The 7236-nt window shown below is 39.8% G+C and overlaps 1 long non-coding RNA gene across 1 annotated transcript; it reads right to left on the reverse strand.

Moving 5' to 3' along the window:
* Positions 1-1166: 1166 nt before the first annotated feature.
* On the reverse strand, positions 1167-6832 carry LOC110356831 (uncharacterized). Its single transcript, XR_002410135.2, has 4 exons — positions 6459-6832; positions 6082-6339; positions 2354-2418; positions 1167-1352 (listed from the first exon to the last, which is right to left on the reverse strand). It is a non-coding gene; the product is annotated as an uncharacterized LOC110356831 (long non-coding RNA).
* Positions 6833-7236: the final 404 nt, after the last annotated feature.

Here is a 7236-nt window from a genome sequence, read left to right on the forward strand (position 1 = left end):
AACCCCACCATAATGAATAAAAGCTTGAAATAGAAAGTACCAAAAAGATGCATGTTGTACACTGGTCAAATGTATGTTTGCAGAGCTGTCAGAACCTGCTAAGCATTAAAAAACAAACAAGGAAATAAAATTAATAACAAAACAAACAAAAACAAAAAAACACTTCACATCTGCCACTGCCTGACAAACTACGTAGCTAGTGTTTCCTTGCTTCTAATAAAGATCGCAGTGTAGCTAATACAATATCAAAGCTTAAAGAGGAAACAAATGCAACGCTCGCCTCCGAGGGCCTGTGCCCTGGTTTTGCTGGCATGCACAACAGAGCAGTGTCGTGAGAGGCTTGCGAAATGCAGCTTCCCACGTGCAGCAATGCTGCTCGAGCATCTTGGTGCAGATTTTTTAAGAGATATCTGTGTTCTTAGAAAGAGCGTGTCTGTGCTCTGAGAAATCACTTATTTCAGGCTTGTTAGTAGAACTCTGGAGAAGGTACTGAAAGAACGACCTGCCAAGTACAGCTGAGAATAGAGTTTGCAAGGTACAGAGTGGTTTATTGTAACTGAGCGATCAATGTTTTGCAGGATTATTTATTCTGTGAAGCAGGAACAGCAGTTCCTCCTTCAAAGCCTACCAAGCGGCAATAGAATTGAGCCAGAAACCTTAATTCTGGAACCTAATAGCTCCAGGAAGATTTGGGGCTCTGTACCCAGCCTGTGTGCTGTGACCGATAGCCTATCTGAAAGCTCCTGCCTGTTTGTGCCAGAAGCCGTTGGTGGTATCTGTGTCAGAGATACTTAGAGAAAGAGAAACTGCTGATTTTGTTTCCACACAGGAGATGTTTGAGTATTAATGTGCTTAAAAAGGAAAAAAAAAAAAAAGGCTCGCAACACCTGGTGGAGGACAAGTGACATTTATAATGTCAGTGAGAGTCAAGTTTGGGTTTGGGATGAGCAGAGTAACCCGAACAAAATAAGCGACCCAAATCTGAACTGCAAGAGGCTCAAAACTTTCTTCTTCATCAAAAGTATTGCTCAGCGTGGCTCACTTTATAATGAAATACATGCCTTAAACTTAAGCATTCGATAATTTCTTTAGATAAAATGTAATATTTCGTGGAATGAGATAAAATAAGCCACTTACAGATTTGATCACAGTCATCAGGAATAATCTAATTTAACCCATTTTTATTTTAAATCGCCTGATTCAAGTCTATTTGTTCACAACGATTCATCAAACAGCTTGTACAAACAAAGTGTGTCCTGTGATTTCTCCACAGACGGTCCAGGAGGAGGTTCGTGTTGTTTAGTTTTTCATCACATGATTGGCCACAAGTCACATTCTGTTATTTCTGTTTCCTGTTTGATGACAGAAATAAGAGATGCCAGGTTATGCAAATTATCTGATCTATTATGCAAATAAAACCTCAGCTTTTGAGAATTGTCCCAAGAACACACTTCCTTGACTGTTCAATCCAAAATGTGTTTTGCATCAGTACTCATGATGGAACTGCTCTTCCTCAGTATTCTGGCGAAAAAAAGACGCACAAATATTTCTTCTTGTATATACCTAGCTTTATTTCTTTGGTAAGGCTTTATGCATCTCTGGTTTAAAAGCTACATCAAAACTTGGAAGCTGGACAATTTTCATTTGATGTATTGGCATGGGCTACTTTCTTCATCTACCTGTAGGAAGGCAGGTCAAAGATTTCACAGCAAGGCTGTGCAGCTCCATGCACAAGTGGCTGTCTGTTGCCATGCTGGCACTAACTGCACCAATATAATGTAAATTAGTCATGAAACTGTTTGTGCAAAGGCCACAGAAACATTTCAGGCCTGTCAGACCATACAAAAATAGTACCTTCCAGTTGCAGTGGGCATGGTCTTATGGCCCTGGTATTATTGTCTATTAGAATAATTGAACCAAAAAGGAAACAAGTAGTCTAAATTAATGATTTAAAACAATCCCATATCTGTTTCCTGTAGCCTAAATAATGCTGCTTTTAGTAATTTCAGCCACACATTTAACGTTGGTTTAAAAGAAAATGAAAGACCACAAGATCTGTCTCTCACACATACACACACACACAAAAGGTCGCTAAACTAATTCTGTGTCTGCTAATAAGACATTTTTTATAAAGGTATGTTTAGTAAGAAGATACTTCAGAAAAAAAAGAGCACATTCAAGCAGTGTCTGTCAGCGACAAAATTGTACTTGTGGTTCACTTTCAGTCACCTGTCATATAGAATAGATATCAGGTTATAAGAATAACATACAGTAAATTCCCATTCTAAAAGCCTATAAATTATCAAACAGTAAACAAGGCCAGGCAGCGCAGCACGTACTCTTTGTCACTTACTGAGCAGCAAGGGGTGTTCCTGGAGACGGCAGAGTCTGGTTTAATCTGCAAATTGGATAACTCACCTATAGGAAATCAAGAGCTGATTATATGCAGGACTTTCAGAGTTAAAGTGCTTCATAAAATCACATCAATGTAACCAGAATTCTGTTCAGGTCAAAACCAGAAAGGTTTGACAAGGTTACATTTAAACTAATTTTAGGAGGAAAATATGGCATTTGGTTTTGTCTATTTTATAGTTTAGACTACAGTGCTATCTATTCTAAAATGAAAAATACAGAGTTTTCAAGTCTAAAAATGTGAGACACTTAACATTTGGAATAAATCCAGTAATTCAGTTTCCCTCAACCCCAAGTCAAGTCAAACTTTCTGCAGAACTATAATTTCATTTTCTGGTTTTAGATGTATCTGGGAAGAGGGAAAGAGCTAAATGAATTTTGCTATAATTAGGTTAGGAGGACAGAATACTACCACTAAAGACTATGGTGTGTTAAATATTTCTAGTTTTTAGGTGAATTTACTAGTACATGAGAACAATTGTTTGCAGAAATTCATGCCTGTCAAATGGCCACGTTCCTCACTGTTTTAGCAGGGTGGGCGTTCCTGGAAATGCACCAGGAGTAGCTCTGGCTCAGGAAAACAATAAGAACGACCTCGGTCTGTTTCCAAATTCCCATTGGCTTTCAGATGAAAATTAATTTCATAATTATGAAATTGGTCATGGGAAATTTCCAGCTGCAGTTCTTTGGGATAAAGGAAGGGGATTTCTGTCGTTGCAGCTTTTAGTTTCGTGGAATAGTTGCTTTCATTTTGGTCATTTAAACCAAGAGTTACCTGAAGTATATAGAGGTCACAATTCGCCACAGCAAACTTTACTGATGATGCGAGGCTTTGATGTGTGGGTTAGGTTTATACAACATAAATATAATAAAACAATGCTAGCAAACTCTGATTTTGTAACACATATGTGGACCCTGAGTGTAAATCAGTATATGCCTTAGTTTCCCTTTGTTCAATACACTGATTTTAAACAGCAGCTTCCACTGGGCAGACCATAAATGTAATTATTTTTTAATTGTTAATTTAAAATAAAAAAAAAAATGAAAGAAGTCTGGGCAAACGCTCCACTTCCATGTCATTTGAGGATTCAACTGTGCTCTGGACTTCAGGCTATTTACATGTGAAAATCAACTACTAGAAAATATGTATTTAATAATTTTGCAGGAATAATTGTTCTTTTGGCTTAAGGATTTTTATTCCCAGGTCCATATGCAGGCACTGCTGTGCAGAAGGAGAGTCTGTGGTGGACTTCATAGTGTTGGTCATTTGTCCATTTCAGGATCAAAGTTCTTTTGGGATAAGATCTTTGTTTATAGACAAGTTGGGTTGGCGATGTGTTTGGATTTTTTATCTTTTCTTCGTTTTATTCGGTTGGTTGGACTTTCCAAGTGGAAGGGACTACTAATGTTGTGCCTGTCTCCTAGCGGAGACAATTCCCAAGGGTGACAGGTTTGCAGCATGTCCTGAAGATGCTCGGACTCTGGATTTGCCTGATGTCTCAGTCGAAGGGGCTGTGTGGCCAGGTCCCCTGGACAGACAGGGCTTTGTCCCTGCTCTGCTGTGCTGCATCCTGAGCTCTGTGATCTGCATTTTCCCAGCGGGGCACAGCTGTCACGGTGACTCATAGACTGAAAATCACCCTTTGATGTAGCTGTGTCTCTATCCATGTAGTATGTTCTCCAGTTCCTTCCCCAGTCTAGTTTTAAGTGATTCAAACATCACTCCTATTAGCAAAATATTCCACAGTCTAGGAGACTGTGTTGCTGTTCAGTCTCATTCCATTTCAGCCCACACTGTTCCATACCAGTCTTTAACGTTTACACGTCAAGTATTTTAGGCTGTTATCATGTCCTGCCTTAGTCATAATTTTACCAAATTACATGCATTCAACGTTTTTATTGTAGTCTTCTTTTTCTTTTTAATAATTTATCCAGAAGCCTCGGTGGGTTTGCTTGTTTGTTTGTTGGTTTTTTGTTTGGTTGTTTTTGTTTGTTTAGGGTTTTGTTTTGTTTTTGGTATTTTGTTTGGTTTTTTTAAATTCCCTGAGTTAGCAACAGAACATTATAAGCAAGTGGACATCAGGGGGAAGGGGGAATTTTTTGAAATCAAAGTGATTTTATACAGAAATATTAAAATAAACTCAGCAATACAACAAACTTTTTTAATTGAAAAGATTAAGGTTTTTGTAGATAGAAGGCTCTCTGTAAATATTACAACTGTTGTGCCTATTAAATGTGGTGTTTTGTGTTCCCTCCCTGATTGTGTTTCAGTCCCCTCCCTGTCGGTTCAGTGTTCCTTTCAGTGGTTAGACTTGTACGATTCTAAAATTAGTTGGTGACTTATGTTTTTTTTTCCAGGATCTTCAGTGGTGATTTTATATACCACGCTTATGATTTATGTGAAATTATTCATTATGCAGTGGGCCTTATGTGAGACAATAAATTGCCCCTTTCATACAATTGGCTGGCTTCTGGAGTGCAGTTGAGGCTAAAAGAGGAGTAAGCAGATAATGCTGAAGAGACTGCTTGGAATTGTAAAATGATATTAGGATGGTGTTTGGGCAGGCAGGGAGGCTGCTGCAGGCTTCCCTGTGCTTCCTCTGAAGTGTTCAGTGCAATAATGGTGCTTCCTGCCAGGGGGAATTGCTCAACAGCTGATCGCTGTATAAAGTGGAAGGGCAGGGGAAGGAACTGGAGTAGCTGGGAATAGGAAACTTCTGCCAAATAGAGAAGGAAAATCCAAAAAGACTTAAAGAGCGAGTAAGTGGGGGCGATGGAGCTGCGGGAGCAGGAGGGGAGTGGCTTCTCTCACTTTTCAATTAGTTCGGTTTGCTCGACTCTCACTGCTGGGAGCGATACGATCGCAAACGTAGACACCGTCATGCAGAGTCCCACTCTGCAGAGTTACACATCACGTGTCCAACAACAAAAAAAAGCGACGCGTTCTTTCTGCCCCACCAAGCCTGCCTTTTTTTTCTTTTTATTATTATTATTCTCTCTTTCAAACATCTAATTGTCAATGAAAAATTGCAGTATTTTTTAAATTGTCAGGGAAATGCTATTTTCCAGTGGGATATGAGAAGAAAACTTTACAAGCTGGGGGAGGGGAGTAACAACAAAGCACTTATTCTTCCCTTTCCCCTCCCCCAGGAGAGGGAGGAAGCAGAGGAGTGGTAGTAGAAGTAGGAAGAAGAAAGGAATTAAAAAGTAAAGAAAACTTGAAAGTGAAGTAAGGAAAGGCATTTAAAGGGGAAATGTATACTTTTTAGCAAACCTTTGGAAAGAGGGCTATATTATGTGAGATAATGTAAATCTGGATTTTGCAAGGCGTTTGCTTTGATTTTGAGCTAATACGTCGTCCTGGTGATATCAATTTAGTCACTCTGATTTATTCCAACTGAAGGTGTGGCGTTCAGTTGTGGTTTAGGATAAAGCACAGATGAGAATATTTGTGTAACATCCTTACCGTTCATATATTAAGGGAGAGGTAAGTAACTTGGATAGTTTCACTCAAGAGGTTTCATAACCTTTAAGCTGGGTGTGTGCTGATTCAGTGTGGTAAAAGCAGTATTCAAAATGAGTTAGGCTTTGTGTGCTGCATGCTATTTTCCAAGGATTAGTCCAACCACCTGTTACTAAAGCATGAAACTCAGAAAAACAATTACATACCTTTCCAGATGCATACAGAAAGGCACACCTTGGGTGAAATAAATGCAGAGCCAAGAACATTTTCATAGGGAACACATCAGCTTTTGTCTTTCAACGTGCAACGTTTCCAACAGCCCTCGCTGTATGCCAGCTTTGCATTTCTGTGATTTTTGTACTCTGAGTTCATGCACACACATGTGCGAGCACACACGTGCACGCACACAGACAAAATCTGCTGCTCGCTGAATCTTCTGTTTGATCACAGTTGCACTGTTCAGGCTGTAGATAAGCAAAGATAAGCAAAGTATATGTTACACGCCTGAAAGCATGCGCTTTTCCATTTGTAGATGTAAGCATAACATAGGCAAAGGATACATAATATTGACCAGTGTGCTGACCTGGAGAAGATTCTTTCCTGACCGATTTTCCTGTTAAATCTTGGTTTCAAATACAGAGATCTTGTTTTGTTTTAATCACTCTTGAGAACAGCTGGCTTGAAAAGCAGGGTTTCCAGTTTGCAAGGATTTTTTTTCCCCTTTTTTTTCTTGTTTGTTTGCTCATTTTCAACTTGGCCTGGGGACTTGGGCGATGAATTTTTTTCTAAATTCACAGCAACCTGCCCCCCCAGGCTCGGCAGCTCCCCGAATTGACAAGAACAGCGGTGGGACGGCCAGGCTGGCCCAGCAGCTGCCCCAGCCGAGCTGGACCCTGCCCCAGCCCCTCTGCCTGTTCATCAAACCCCGGGATGTTTTAAATAACATGTTTCAGCCTTAGCAAATTGTGATTATCCAACAAAACCTTGCTTTGTCAGAAAGTTTCTGACCGGGCTTTATTTTAGAGTAACTTGCTACATCTGACCCAAGAGAGTAAAAGCCTCAGCTTGCTTGGGGCAGGGAGTAGATAAATAACTGATAATGCATGCCCAAAGTTCTCCCACTGCGGTTAATAATAGTACATAAATATTTATAACAAAAGTGAGTTGTCCTTGAATTAGATCTGGAGACAGCGTTTCAGTTTTGAATGGAATCGAGCCTGCTTATACCAGATCTGTATTTGGGCCTGAATTTCTGCTCTGGGAACTATTAAAGCAGAGGCAGTTTGGCCTCTTATGAATGCAGCTCAGTAACAACCCTTCTGAAAAATAAAACTGGAAAAGTTCCTCATTCCTTGTTCCTC

Source organism: Columba livia, chromosome 16 (assembly GCF_036013475.1).
Source record: "Columba livia isolate bColLiv1 breed racing homer chromosome 16, bColLiv1.pat.W.v2, whole genome shotgun sequence".
Lineage (NCBI taxonomy): Eukaryota > Metazoa > Chordata > Aves > Columbiformes > Columbidae > Columba > Columba livia.